The sequence below is a fragment of the Lissotriton helveticus genome, chromosome 10, assembly GCF_964261635.1.
Source record: "Lissotriton helveticus chromosome 10, aLisHel1.1, whole genome shotgun sequence".
NCBI lineage: Eukaryota > Metazoa > Chordata > Amphibia > Caudata > Salamandridae > Lissotriton > Lissotriton helveticus.
This window is the reverse complement of record NC_136071.1, coordinates 1,008,948,214-1,008,964,355: the sequence shown is the minus strand read 5'-3', so window position 1 is coordinate 1,008,964,355 and position 16,142 is coordinate 1,008,948,214.

Below are 16,142 nucleotides of genomic sequence, written 5' to 3'. Positions count from 1 at the left end.
AATAAATGCGACCAAGGAATCCCTGCATACGGATATAGCGCAGGTCGCCACAGGACTGGGTCTCTTAAGAGCGGATCATGCTAAGCTTACTGACAGAGTGAAAGACAACGAGTTACTGCTCCAGGAGCTCAAACCTGCGGTGGTGACCGCAGAACACAAACTGTCTGATATACTCGGTCGGTTGGAGACACTGGAGAAACGTGCAGAGGATTCCGAAAGCCGCAATAGGCAAAATAACGTGAGAGTAGTAGGCCTTCCGGAAAAAGTTGAAGGCGATGACGCAGTGGCCTACATGGAGAACTGGTTTAAAACGCCTGTGGCGCCGGAGGGTCTGTCCCCCTTCTTCTCCCTCGAGCGGGCGCACAGGGTCCCGGCCCGCCCGCCTATGCAGGGCCGCCCTCCCAGGCCTATGGTGGTCAAGCTGTTGCATTTTAAGGACCGGGACCTCCTGATACAGAGGGCACGCTCGCTGGGCCCCTTTCAAGTGGACAACAGCTCAGTCACGATCTTCCCCGATTACACACAAGAGGTCCAGAGGCGCAGGGCCTCCTATCTCTCCGTGAAAAAAGAACTGAGGGACGAGGGCATACAGTATTCCTTGCTTTTTCCGGCCAGATTGCGAGTGATTGTGGATGGCAAAACCCAATTTTTTCAGACCCCTGACGAGGCATGGTCGTGGCTGGAGTTGTATCGGGCCGGTACAGATCGCAGAGGTAAAGGTGACCGTGAGAGACAGAAACCACTCCAGATGCGAAAGTCGAAACGCATCCGCAACCGGAATAAACTCAAGAGGGCGCTAATGGACGGCCAGATGGCGGCGGGGCAGGAAAGGGGCGCTGGCCGCGACAGCGTCCATTACGGGCTCACAACCTGACAGACTATCGGTGGGCTCGGATTCTGATGAGGACGGAGGGAAGTCTGGAGGAGACGCTTCGGAGGTGGACAGTACTGGCGGACCGGCGGTCACCCCACAGACGGCGGATGGACTATTTAACGAGTGACACTCTTGGAGGGGACAGTGACAGCTATTCCCGTCAGAACAGGATACCCTGGTGCTCTGCGCTCTAACAGGTATTGTGTTGTAGTGTCATATGGGATCAAGGCTCGGGGCGGGGTACCTGCCTGCCCCCGGTTGGATCTGAATCACCCTCGCGTTGCCCTTAAGGCCTTCTGTAGTAACGACTACAGAGTAGTAAACTGTGTGTTGTGTTACGAGTTTGGATGGGGGCTGATGACTTGTTGTTAGGTCCTGTTCTGGGGAATGGGGTTTGGGGAGTTTTCTGGGGTGTTCTGTGTGGGGGGTTTTACTGCAATGATGTGGGTGGTCGATTGATACGGCAGAGGTGGTTGGGTGATGGCCGCAATGGGGACGTTACCTGATTTGAAGTGCCTCACGTGGAATGTCCGTGGACTCCGAACGATGTCAAGGAGACACAAGGTGCACACCCATCTGGTGCGGCGAGGCATCCAAATTGCACTATTGCAAGAAACCCATTTAACTAAACAGGAATGCACTGCGCTGCAGAAGAGGTGGCATGGTCAGGTATTTGGTACCACGTACTCGGCCTATGCCAGGGGAGTGCTGATATGGTGTGAGAGCAGGGATCCCATTCCCGGCCTTAAACCAGCTGGTAGACCCTGAGGGTCGGTTTGTGGCGGTGGAGGGGAGGCTGTACGGTCGGGATGTGGTTCTGTGTAGTATATATGCCCCAAACACTGACCAGGCTCGATTTTTTGATGGCTTGACGGGATCGCTCGCACTCTTTCTGACGGGCCCCATAATACTGGGAGGCGACTTTAACTCGATCACTGATGTCTTCTTAGATAGGTCGCATCCACCATTGGTTGACTCCCCAGTGCGTAGGCTAGCCTCACACAGACAGGACTGGCAGGAAAGGTGGGGCCTTCTTGATGTATGGAGGGAGCAACATCCGGACTTTAGGGACTATTCTTTCTTTTCGGCACTGCATGCATTACATGTTAGGATAGACTCCATCCTCTGTAGTGGCCCCTTAGCTGCCCTGTCAACCCACACGGAGTACCTAACCAGGACCATTTCGGACCATAATCCCTTACTGATGACGATTAGGTGGCAGAGGGTGAGGTCGGAGGTCCCGACGTGGAGGCTACGGCCTGACATGTTAGAGGACCCGGGGTTCAGTGATAGGGTCCTCCAGGGTATTGAGAGCTACTTTGCTGAGAATGAAGGGACAGCGGCCACGGGATCGATCAAATAGGATGCGATGAAAGTGGTGGTGAGAGGTGTCTGTATGGGCAGATTCTCGAATGAAAGGGCGACGGTCCTGGCTGACCTGGAGAAGGAGGAATGTGTGTTGAGAAATCTGGAACAGCGTAGCCCTGAATGGCCGGACTTGCAGGAGAGACTGATTGAGGCGAGGGAAATGGTTGCTACAGAGACAGAAAGTCTACGGTGCTACGATTACAAGCTCTATCTCACCAAGGTGCATGCGGAGAGGGATAAGGTGGGCACATTGCTTGCTAAACTAGCTAATCAGGAACCTAGAGGTAGCCCTGTTATGGCCATTAAAGCGGAAACGGGGGTGATGGTCTACTCTCAGACTGCGGTTTTACAGCGCTTCCAGTCGTATTATACGAGCCTGTACGCGAGTCGGCTGGAGGTGACGGGCTCTGCAATAGGCGACTGCCTAGAAACCGTCCATCTCCCACGGCTGGAGGATGAAACCGCAAAGGCCTTGGGTGGCCCGATAACGTTGTCAGAGATTCGAGTGGCCATCAAGCAGATGGCCAAAAATAAGACACCGGGGGTAGATGGCTTCCCGATTTAATTTTATGTGAAGTATATCGATACTCTGGAGCCCAAGCTACTGACGGTATACTCGGAGGCCCTGTCGCTCGGGAGTCTGCCCCAATCGATGAGGGAAGCCCTAGTGATACCACTGCTGAAACCTGGTAGGGAGGCCTCGGATGTGACATCGTATAGGCCCCTGTCTATGTTGACAGTGGACTATAAGATCCTGAGCCGTATCTTGGCCACGAGATTGTTACCACACATGACCACGCTAGTGCACGGGGACCAAGCCGGGTTTATACCTACTAGGAACACCTCCATAAACATCCGCCGCCTGGTCCGCCTATTGGACGGTGCATGGACGTCGGCTCAAAGGCTGGCAGTCCTATCAGTAGACATCGAAAAAGCCTTCGATAGCCTTGAATGGACATACCTCGACAAGGTGCTTGAGAAGTTCGGCCTGGGAGACGGCTTTGGATGATGGACGAGGGTTCTCTACTCCTCAGCCACTGCCAGGGTGCGATTGGGTTCTGTCATATCCTCCGATTATCCGGTGCACAGAGGGACGAGGCAGGGTTGCTCGCTCTCTCCCCTGTTGTTTGCTTTAGCAGTGGAACCGCTGGCAGCGCAGGCAAGGGCAGGGATATGGTACAATGGGATTGAGCACGGTAGGGACATCCATCATATCTCACTGTATGCAGATGATCTCTTATTGTACCTGGCGGACACGGAAAGGGCTCTGGAAGGGGCTGTGGAGTTGCTGTCACACTTTGGTCGGCTGTCGGGTCTCAAGGTAAACTGGAATAAGACTTGTGTTTACCCATTGCGGGCGGACACGCCGTATCCCCCTCTTACGGTGGATGTGGTCTGGGAGGGTATGTGCTTCACCTACCTGGGTGTTCGCATCTACCATGATACCACGAATCTACTGGATGGCAATGTAGGGCGCGGTTTGCGGGCCCTGAGGGGCTGTATGTCTTTCTGGGCCTCCCTCCCTCTGTCGGTGCTAGGCCGGGTAGCGCTACTGAAAATGGTGGCACTACCAAGGTTGCTCTATTATTTTCGCACCCTCCTGACGTGGATTCCACAACGGATCTTCAAAGAATTGAGGACGATGATTATCAGTTTCCTATGGGGACCTGGACGGCGTAGGGTTGCATTGGATACTCTGACGCGACCCAAACTTGAGGGGGGGATGGCAGTCCCCGATTTTGAGCTATATTACCTGGCGGCTCAGTTGCAAGTGTTGACGCAAAGCATTGCTAGAGAATTTAGAGGCCCGGACCATACACGGGGGACCGGTATCCAGCGACACATCTTGTCGTACATTGTTATACAACAGACACTGGAATTGAGGGATCTGACTGCAGAGGAGATGACCCTTCGATTATGCTGGCATAGGAGTTTGAAAAGGGCGAAAGCAGCACGACCAAACGCACCAGAGATCCCTTTGGGGATGTTGACAGCGCTACCGCACGGGGGTGACTGGTCCCCATTGCTGGACTGGGAAGAGCTGGGCCTAGGTGGTGGGGATCTATATCATGACGGAACATTGGTCCCCTTTCAGGTATTGCAAGACCAATTTGGGCTCCCAGATGGGAGCTACCTCTTGCATGCGGCAGTGGTCGCGGCAATGCAGAAGCACTGGAGGGGAGGGTTGACGGAGCCGAACACGACCATGGCCTGCCAATATGTGGTAATGGCAGCGGGGACATTCAAGGCGGTGACCTGTCTCCACTCCCGGATGCTACATGAGGGCTTAGAACCGCTAGCCAAGCTGAAGGCAATATGGGAGGAAAGTGTAGGCAAATCCATACCGGACACGGTCTGGGGCCATATTTTGGAACGGACGTGGACGGGTTGCAGGAACGCCCGCTTTCAGCAGGTGCACTTCTTCATACTGCATAGGGCTTACTTGACCCCGGGGAAGATCAAACAGTACTTTCGAGTGCGAGATGCGGTGTGCCCGATATGCTTAGCACCTGAGGTTGAATTCGACCATCTACTGTGGGGTTGCCTGAAGCTGGGGACATATTGGCCTGCTGTGGGGGAGCTCCTGAATGTGGTTACTGACCGGGAGGTGGAGTTTGACATGGCGGCCTGCCTGCTGCTTTGGTTCCCTCACACGGCTAGGACGAAAGTCACGAGCAAATTTATTGACCTGGGACTCGTTCTAGCCCAGAGGGAGATAACCTGGCACTGGAAGTCCAAGGAGGGCCCATCGGTGGGGAGATGGATGAATGAGCTGTTGAAATGGTCCAGGTGTGAAGGAGTGATTAGAATGCGACTGGCTGCCAGGACAGGTAACGAAAAGAGCTTAGAGAAAGCGAGGGCCTGGGAGGTCATAGTACAGGCCTTGAAAGACTACATGACAGAGGATGAAGAGTAGGAGGGATAAGCGAAGGGGGTTCCACGAGGCCTAGAGGCACAAATGCACATACCCGATTAGTAGCGTACTCTTGTGCCAAAACCCACAGTTGCCACCCACATCAGCAGAAGTTGGGGAGAGGGAGGGGAGAGGGAGGGGTGGGGGGACTGCAATAGTGAACCGCTGTAGAGATGGGGGAGGCGCCAGTGGTACGATCAGGTAGCTGAGACTGATGGACAGGGACCTCTGGGACTTGTAACTTGGGGACACCTCAGGTGATTATTGGTGGACTTCAGGAACCACCATCGTGGGGGAGCAATAGTGTAGGCCTGACACAGCGGACACTGGTGTTCCGGCGTCGTCCATACGAGATAGATGACTACACTTAGCGGTGACTTGGGGAAGGGAGTTTGGTGGTATAAAAGCGGATACTATATTATGCTGTTGACCAGACATTTCCTAGAATTGGCAATTGTGTACTCTGCTTGAACTTGTTGATACGCCGCCCTACCTCCGGGATGTGGAATAAATGGCTGTGTGCAAACTTATAGATGCGGAGGTACTTTATGATGTAATGACTGTGAAGGTTGACCAATTTCGATGTTTGTTTTGTACATCTGCAATAAAAACTTCTTAAAAAAAAAAAATGACAAACTCCCAGACCATTTACTCTTAATGACATTACTGCACTTATAATGTCTAAGAATGTACTTAGACACTGTAGGAGTACAGGGCTCATGCACCTGTACCCTCATCAGTGGCATAGTGCACACAGCTAGAAGGGTGGCTGACCTATGCCATAGGCAGCGGATGTAGGCATGCCGACTCTTCACTATGTGCTGCACCAAAACACTCAGCCTGCAATGGCAGTGTGTGTTTGTGTAAAGGTGCAGGACCTCTAAGAGTGGCACAATAAGTGCTGCAGCTTTTAGAGGCCTTCCCTGGTCATAGTGCCCTTGGTACCTATGGTATCTTTTAAAAGGAACTTACATGTGGCTAGAGAGTTGCCAATTTGGGTGTGCAAGAGTACAGATTTAGGGAAAGAACATATGCCCTGGGTACCTGGTTGGCAGCAACCTCAGTCAAAGTGCATCAACATTAGGCAAAAAGAGTGGGGCAACCATGCAGGAAGGGGCACTTTCCTAAACTGGGCTTCTGTGAGTGGGCAAGGAAGAAGTCATGAATTGGTTACTACCCCAAGAGAAGACACGGAGTAATACTCTTTTATGCCATATAGAGGAGGAAAGCCAACTACCACCAAAAGTACAGAAAATGCTGTAAATGCAGGTCCATCAACTGTTGAGTCCACTGTCATATTGAACGCGCAGTTTTAATGAATGACGCAATCTACACTCAGCTCTATTGCCTTCATATGTTGTACTCCATTCACAAAATTGTTATGAGAGCTATTCCTAGGGTGGTCCTGTGTCCATGACTCATATATGCATACACTAATGTTCAGTAGCCTAACTGTATTTTTGTTTGTAACATCATATTATTGAACTCTGGGTTTGTGTATTTAAGAGTCAAACGTTGTTGTATAACCCCACACTTTCATTGAAATTACCCTGTGTACCTTGTCTGCATGGTATGGAAAAGTCATTGCACCTCATTTGAAAAACTAGTCAATAATATAGTGGTTGTTTAGTTGCATTCTTTGTACTGTGCATCATGATTTATGTAAAGGCATTTGCCATGGCGTGTCATACAAAGTAATGTGTAGTCATATTTATGCCATGGGTCATGATTATGCAGCACAGACATAATTGCCTGCCTGTCACTCTTTATGAATTGCAGTTTCTACTAAGCATTCATAACCTCTGCCCTACTTATATGTAATATGTTTATTCATCTATGCCCCTCCTTTTTCATTGTTTGTCTCTGTTGTGCAAGAAAAACATCATGTGATACAAAAGGGGATGATGGACGGAGCGTTTGAGCAAATCAAACACTCACCCCCAGTCAACTGATCTGGGTTTAATCCATCACCATTCTTTAGCTCACTCGGCCACCCCAGTTCAGTCATGGCTATATGCAAATCAGTCTGACCCTGTGCTTCATGGGACAGTCCAGCCCGAACTGCCAAGCCATGTCTTCCCTGGACCAGACACAAGCATCCTGGGACCGGTTTCGGATTCATAATCCTCATCAGCCAGGCTATCTTGAATCCAGTGGCCAAGTGAGCAAGGGACTCACGTCTGAGCATACCCTGCCACACTTAGGGCGAACAAAGCGATACAAAAGGGGATGATGGACGGAGCGTTTGAGCAAATCAAACACTCACCCCCAGTCAACTGATCTCCCCGTGCGCGGAGTTCCTGACGGCGCCGGGGGTGCTGCGAGGCAGGAGAGCACTGATTCCCCCTGGGGCTGTGGGCCGACGCCGCAGAGGGCAAGATGGCGGCCTTGTACAGGGGAGCTGGTGCCTGACCACGGTGGCGGTTCCAGTGACCAGTGGGCGCCTGGCGGGTGCTGCGGCCACATTGGCGATACCGGAGGGGAGGACAGGACTTCCTGATACCCTGACTGTGAGGAGGCGGCACACGCAGGCGGGCGGAGGCAGAAGCATTCCGGCTGGGAGGACACGTGTGCCTGACCCTAACATAGTTTGCCACATCCCCTTTTGTATCGCTTTGTTCGCCCTAAGTGTGGCAGGGTATGCTCAGACGTGAGTCCCTTGTTCATTTGGTCACTGGATTCAAGATAACCTGGCTGATGAGGATTATGAATCCGAAACCGGTCCCAGGATGCTTGTTTCCGGTCCAGGGAAGACATGGCTTGGCAGTTCGGGCTGTACTGTTCCCATGAGGCACAGGGTCAGACTGATTTGCATATAGCCATGTCTGAACTGGGGTGGCTGAGTGAACTAAAGAATGGTGATGGATTAAACCCAGATCAGTTGACTGGGGGTGAGTGTTTGATTTGTTCAAACGCTCCGTCCATCATCCCTTTTTGTATCGCTTAGAAAAACATCATGTAGCACAATATGTCAGAGTGGTACAGTCCTGTTACAGTTTGACTGCATTTATATGCATTTTGAATTTTGCATATGATGACCACCTTATTTTACTGTATTTTGCGAGTGCCACTTTTACAGCAACAGTTCTCTGCTTGTGCTTAGTATATTGGTGAATCGCAATTTAGTCATTAAAGTTCAATATGCATTTGCGATTACCTAACCTTTTCAGTTCACTAAGTTTTTTTGTGTCTTAGAGACTGTGTACATCACCACATGCTGTTTAGGGATTCACAAACAATTTGCGACTGGTTTGTGCATCACAAAATATTTGTACATCCCTAGGTTACAGTCAAAGAATTTGGGAAAGGATGGGACTAGGAACTGTACATACAATTGTTACAACAGTGACAGCAATGGTGATACTGTACATACAGCTTCCAACTAGAGGGATAAAGCATCTACAAAGCCAATAGATCTCGCCTATGTAAGCGCTATTGACTTTTCCAATGCCTTTTAGCCATGTTTTACATTACAGTGGTCTAGAGCAGAGTAGCATTGAGTGGAGTGGTGTAGATTGGCATAGAGTATAGTGGTGTTGTAGAGTGGAATGATATACAGTGGAGTGGCATAAAGTGCCGTAAAGTGGAATTGTGTGATGTGGAGTGGTCTATAGTAAAGTGGCATAGAGTAGAGTGGTATGGAGTTGAGTGGCGTAGAATGTAGTGGAGTGGCATAGAGTAGAGTGACATAGAGTAGAGCGTCGTAGAGTGGCATAGAGATGAGTGGTATGGAGTGGCGTAGAGTAGAGTGGCTTAGAGTGGAGTGGAGTGTCATACAGTGCAGTAACCAAGAGCTGAAAATGAGAGTGGCAATGAAAACAACTTATGGTATGCCGTGGGTGGGTTGTAATCCCACTGAATTGTAAACAATACATCTTGCAGCACAGAGCTTGGGCTCTGAAGGCGAGAAATACAAATAAGGAAATTGAGGGGGTAGATCAATCTCTTTCCTGTACCACCTATCCATTTTTTAGCATTTGAAACGTTCAAACCAAGTCACCATGGGTAGTGCTGACTAGCCTAGCCTAAGAGAATCCTCTGGACAAGCATCAGAAGAGGTCAAAGAAGAACTTAATTCAAAATGATTATATGGCCAGGTTCTACCTATTCCCCCTCCTCCCTTATCAAGACCCAGATAATAACATGAGAAGAGTTTTGGATGAGGGGGTCGTGAAAACCCCCGGACATATTTATTACCATAAAAAACTTAAACAAAATTAATATATACAATATTTACAAAATAAGCAGAAAACATTGCATGACATTGATTACATTGATAAGTACAGATGTCAGATGGCTAACCTTAACATAACTCTAATACAAGTTATTCCTATCCGAATCTAAAACATATCATAATCAATATTCATAATAGCAGTGCAAGGTCAATAACTGGTGTCAGATCCTTATCAAATTATGCCCGCCCTCCAACCGGAGTGCGCATGCGCAGAGGGCCCGTTCACCTTGAGGGTACTCCCCCCTCCCGGTTACCCCCGTACGCTCTGTATATTATCTCCATAAGGGGACCTTGCAGTTCGCGCCGTTTACTGGCACCATTGTGCACATGCGGGGTGGCCAACCAGCCTAGGGAAAGCGTAACTCCCCACTCCCCCGCACCCATCCAGCCAACCGGCTGTACCTACCCCTGGAGTTCTAGGAGAGACCACTTGTACCTCCGCTTTGGGCGCCCCCATTCAAGAATGGTGCCGCCCTCTAAGGACCTTAAATTTACTGCTCACCAATCATTACCTTACCGCCACAGGCCAGCATAGTTGACCGACTATCTGACCCCCCCCAAATTGCTAACTAGAGGGTCATGTCTTGCTCCTGAAGCCACCCAACCATGATAGCAGATTCTCTAATAGGATATCATTACCTACTTTTGACAAGTGGACACCGTCTTTTAAGAAGCACGGCTCCCCCCTGATACGCCTGTGGGCGATCGTCTGTAAATGAGAAGCCCTAAACAGCCTCTCTATCTTACTGTTGATCCTTCTTACTGAGTGATTCAATGCCCTCACAGACTCCCCCCTTCCATTGGAATCTGGGTACCCTCTGTGACCATACTATGGTGCACCCTTGGCATGTCCTAGCTAACCAACCTACTTCAGTGATTATGGTTTCCACTAGTCCTCTTCTACCCAGATTTACCAGATCGTTCCCTTCCAGGTGCAAGATAATGATACTGGGGAGAGCCCCACCCTTGTTCAACAGGTCCACTACAAAACCCCCAAACTGACTAAAGCGGAGACCCCCTTTTCCATGAAATGACACCCGAAATCCAGCCTGCTCTGCTCTAGACCTGTAATTACCTGAAATGAAAAATGCATTCAAACACCTCACATATGAATGGCCAATAATCCAAACGACATGTGGGCCTGGTTTCGGTGGCTGTGCACATCCTTGCGTTGATTGTAGCTGCTGATGTGCCGCCGCCAGTTTCCCCTCTATGTGACAGGCTTGAGAAACTGTAAATTGAAGCAGAGAAGGAACATGCATCAGCACCAGGCAAATGTCCTACTCACAACATGTGCAGCTGCACATAGCACTTATAACAATTGGAGGACCATCTCCCCATCCTTTTACCATTGCTGCTGAGAAAACCCCACACTGTTGCCTCAGTGGCCACCCCTATTCTGAAAGAATGAGTTCCAAAGCAACTAGGATCCAAGCCTGCCTTCTGTATTGCCATATCCATGACTCTCTTAAACTGAAACCTTGTGAGTGGGGTACCATCAGCATGGATTAATATTGTCCCCCCCTGTTTACTGGGTCTACGCTATAGGAATGCCACTACATGTGTTATGGGGCAGCAAGGATTACCATGTGCCTGATGCAGTACTACCCCATCCCCACGGGCCTCTTGATCAGTTTTGGATTTCCTAATGGATATAAATAAGGCATCACCTTGTACCTTCGCATGGTCTAACTGCAAACCCCCCTGCTGATTCTGTTTGTTTTGGGTCACCAATTACCCAATCCTAAAAGCACCATAAAAGGCTAACGAAAAGGCGCCTCTGAAAAGCAGAGCTTCCACTTGGGTGCTGCAAATAAGGTCAAGCGCCCCCAGTAAGGATGCTAGCAGCTCCACCCCTATTGGATGCCTTGTGTCTGGTGCTGACCCTTGGAGGCGCTGCCACCATTTCAAGGCTTTCCTTACTGTGAAACTGTTGGTGGGGTCTCCCCTATCTCTAGTTTGAGCAAAGAAAGAGATTGCTTCACATGCCGCCTGGCTGCCGCAGCTGAGCGCCTTGTCCTTGTTCAAAGCACCCAAGTAGAGCTGGAGTGCCCCTGTGTCATGCCACTTCTCTGCCCAATACTTTCCCAAGAATGTACAAAATGCGCAAAACGCCCCTACATATGCTTTCCTGGTCCTGGGTGTTAGGCTAGCTACCACAAGGTTCGGTAGTTGGGGGGCACCAATCTGCCAAAGTACTTCTGGGAAGGCTGTGGGAGTTGCTGCTGTAGAGGGGAGGTGTGCCGTGAAAGCCTGCATCTTGAAGCGAGAGAGTGCGTCAGCAGCATAATTCAACACCTCTGGCACATGTTTAGCTTTAAACTGCATATTCAATCTCATACATACCAACACAATCTCTTTCAACAGGTGGAGAATCATTTTACACCGTGCTGCTTGTTGATTGATGCATTCGACTACAGTCATTTTATCTGACCAGAACACCACAGATTGATTACGCAATCTTTCAGGCCAAACTGTTAATGCCACCCAGATAGGGAACAGCTCTAAAAAAACGATGTTACCCGTCACACCATTCTGCACCCACCATGCCAGCCATAACTGAGCCACCCACTCAGTACCGAGTATGGCACCAAATCCCATACTACCCGCAGCGTCAGTCATTAAACCTAACTCGGCTGAAGTAGTGGGTGGACCGGGCCACACTACCCTGATGTTGAAGTCCTGCAGGAATGCCATCCAAATCCACATTTCCTGCCTAACCTCAGCCGACAGCCTGGTGTGGTGGTGTTTTTCCTTGAGACCGGTCATGGCCTGTGAGATGGAGTGGGAAAATGGACGTGCCATAGGTATGACTCTCAGAGCAAATTTCAACTGCCCTACCGTCTGCTGTAGCTGATGCACGGTGACCTTATCTTTTGCCCAGCATTGCTGCAATGCTGTCCTGAATTTGATAATCTTGTCTGCTGGTAACGGAAAACACCCTTGGACGGAATCTAACTCAATTCCTAAGAATTCTATTGTTGTTGTTGGCCCTACTGTCTTTCCCGGTGCCAGGGGAACCCCAAAAGCCTGCATGACCATGCAAAATTCTTGTAGTGCCCACGCACACTCCCGGGAGCTTGATGACCCCAAGATAAGAAAGTCTTCCAGGTAATGCATGACAAACTGGTGCCCTGTCACCTGTCTAAAACCCATTCTAAAAATGAACAGAATTTCTCGAAATAAGCACAGGAGACCGAACAATCCATAGGCATACGCATATCCATTTAGAACCTACCCTGAAACTTAAAACCCAGAAGGTGAAAATCATATGGGTGAACTGGCAACAAGCGAAAGGCAGACTCTATATCAGATTTAGCCAGTAATGCTCCAGGGCCCAGTCCCCTGAGCATCTCCACTGCTTAGTCAAAGGAGGCATATTTTACACTACAAATCTCATCACTGATAGCATCATTCAATGAGTTGCCCTTAGGTGTTGATAGATTATGTATCAACCTGAACTCTCCACTCTCCTTTTTGGGACCACCCCAAAGGGGAGCAGACACATTTTTTTACCGGGATGCAATCAAATGGCCCACCTATTCTATTAGTTGGATGGTGAAATATGGGCTTGACCAGGAGAAACCCAATAGTCACTCAAACGAGTAATATCTAGGAGGTTTTCAGGCAGAAAGAGTAAATCATGATTTATTTATTTTTAAACAAACTTTATTGAGTTTTCAAAATCCACTCAAGAGCGTCATACACATCAGCTTATAGACGACATTATAACAGCAGAATTGAATAGACATCTTGTGACCACAATATGGCAAGGCCTCTCAACCCGCTAGTTTGTCTGGGACCCCCTATCCTTCATTGCCAGAAGAGTAGTCCCTCTTGATGTAAAGATCATATTCCTTCCTGCAAGCAGCGTGGCCCCAAGAAGCTGAGTCATGCGCCCCCTTACATATGCGGGCCTTGCCCACACCCATGCAGCAATTCAGATAAGAAGGAACTCAACCCCCCCACCCCGGACCCCCCCATAACCCCACCTCCCTCCTCCCCTCAGACATGTCACTTCCCTATCAGCACCTCTGTTGCACAGTATGCACGTCGCACTCTCCACAGATTCCCTATGTCAGTGTTCCATGTCTCACCTGGGATGATGCACCCATGGCAACGGTCCCCCCATCCACCCACTCATCCTGTGATCTGTGGTTGTGGTCTCATGTTGCAAAGAGGACACTCAAAGCCTATAGGATCAGTCCTCATCGTCAGCTGGATTTTTAAGCAGGTCCACCATCGCCACCCAAGCTCTCGCCGTGTCCCACAATTTGTCGTTATCAGTTCTCTGAGCTAGCTGGAGTCGGAGGGCCCCCTCCCAGTCTGCCCACTTTATAAAGTCCCGTAACCAGCGTGTAAAACTGGGTTCTGTGACTGCCTTCCAATGACTAGTGATTTCATGTTTGGCTAGGACTAACCCCAAATCTAGGAATTTACTGGTGGTTTTGTTACAGGCAGTGTGGGGGAACCAATGTAGCAAGCACACCCCTGGAGTATGCTGCAGCTCCCGATCCGTCACCTCTGTCAATTTAGCCAGGACCTCTCCCCAATACCCCTGGAGAAATGGGCATCCCCAGAGCATATGCAAGAACGCCGCATCCTCCAGTCTGCATCTCGGACAGGCAGTGCGGGAGCCAAAAAACTTGTTATTTTGTGAGGAGTGAGGTACGCCCGATGAAACACATAGAATTGGATGAGTTGAAATCTCGCGTTGCGAGAGCACTTCATGCCCCTTCCATTAACATCTCCCAGGGCTTCTATTCTATAGGCACTCCCAAATCAGCCTCCCATTTAATGCGCAATCTCGCAAGAGGGGCCCTTAAGCCCTATGTCAGTCTCCGATACAAACACGTGACAGCCTTGATCCGACCAGCGGAGGTGACCACATACTGGCAAGGGGGAAAGACCTGTGGCTCCTCCAGCCCTTTTTTCCAGTGCTTGCGCACAGCCGCCGTCACCGCCTCATGCAGAAGAAAGTCCTGAGCAGGCAGTTCGTGTCGTTCCATGAGGTCTTGGAATGGTAGAAGGGTACCATCTTCGTAGAGATCCCCGATGGATGAGATCCCCAGCTCTTCCCAGTCATGTAGACTCTACCAGTCCCATCCGTGTGGCAGCTCTCCGCAAAACCACAACGGGATCTCAGGTGCACATGCCAGACTTACTTTATTGCATCATATACCAGCATTACCACAACACCCAAAGCTCTCTGGGTACCTCCATTTCACGCATCGGGAGCTGCAACAAAATCCTAATCAAGTTGCGAAGCCCCAGGTCCCTGCCTCTCTGATCTACCTCGACCCCCAGTTTACCTGCCATCCGTTGTGTGAGCCATTGGGACTGAGCCGCATGATAGTAGGCCTCGAAATCAGGTGCTGCAAGGCCCCCTTCGCGTCGTGGGCGCATCATAGTAGGCAGCGCCACTCTTCGTCTCCCTGATCCCCGTAGGAAACTCGAGATCATGGAGTTGAGCTGGGTGTAGCACTCCCCAGGCACCCAGAGCGGCAGTGTGACAAAATAATACAGCAAGCGGGGTAGGGTTATCATTTTTAGTAGTGCCACTCGGCCTGCAAACGACAGAGGCAGAGACCCCCAGAAATCAAGGTTACTCTTAGTGGTCCGCAGGGCCCGCCCTATGTTACCCTCAAATAAGTCAGTAGCCTCATGGTAAATTTGGACCCCCAGGGAGGGCAAACGACTGCCTTCCCATCGTACTTCAATCCCCTCAGGAGGATCACCTCGCCCCCCATGCATCGGAAACAGACAGGTCTTGGCCCAATTAACTTTCCCGGGCTCCATGTAAGTCATCAGTGGCATGGGCAAGGAAGATCAGCAGGTTGTCGGCATATAAGGCAATATAGTGCCTCTGTCCCATCCCCTCCAGACCCCTGTAATGTCTCCCTGTCCGTGCATGAACTGCTAACGGCTCCATTCCCAGCGCGAACAGGAGGGGAGACAGCGGGCAACCCTGTCTCGTCCCCCTGACCACGTCACAAGCAGCCGATATTGCCCCCACCCGTCCGAACCCTGGCCGTCGAGCGGGAATAGAGGAGCTTCGTCCAGGACACAAAGCCCTTTCCTAGGCCAAAGGCCCTCAGCACCTGAAACAGATACGGCCACTCTAGCTATCAAAAGCTTTTTCGATGTCTATAGATCGCACACATGCCTCATTGTCACCTGCCGCCGCCTCATGCATCAGTTGACATAACCTCCGGGTATTCATGGCCGTGTTCCGGGTAGGGATGAACCCAGACTGGTCCCCATGCACCAGGGTGGTCATATGCATTATCAGGCGATTTGCCAAGATACCACTCAGGATCTTGTAGTCAATGTTTAACATTGCCAGGGGGCGATACGCTGTTCGGTCCTACTCTGGCTTACCTGGCTTAAGGAGCGGTACAATCACTGCCTCCCTTGTTGAGGCAGGTAAGTAGCCCACCTGTTTTGAGCGATTGTAAAGGGAGACCAACTGCGGAGCTACCACATCTACATAGGTGACGTAGAACTCCGACGGTAATCCATCAGTACCTGGGGTTTTGTTCTTGGCCATATGCTTGAGAGCTCGCCGGACCTCACCCAGTTCTACCAGTCGGCCCAGGCTCTCCGCCTCTTCAGCGTCAACTTGCGGGAGCTCTACATCAAAGAAATCCCCTCCTTCTAGTTCCCCAGTGTCCAGTTTGCTACAATAAAGGGTGGAGTAGTATTCTAGGAACTGCGTGTTAATGGCCTGCTGACTGTAGTGTATCGTCCCC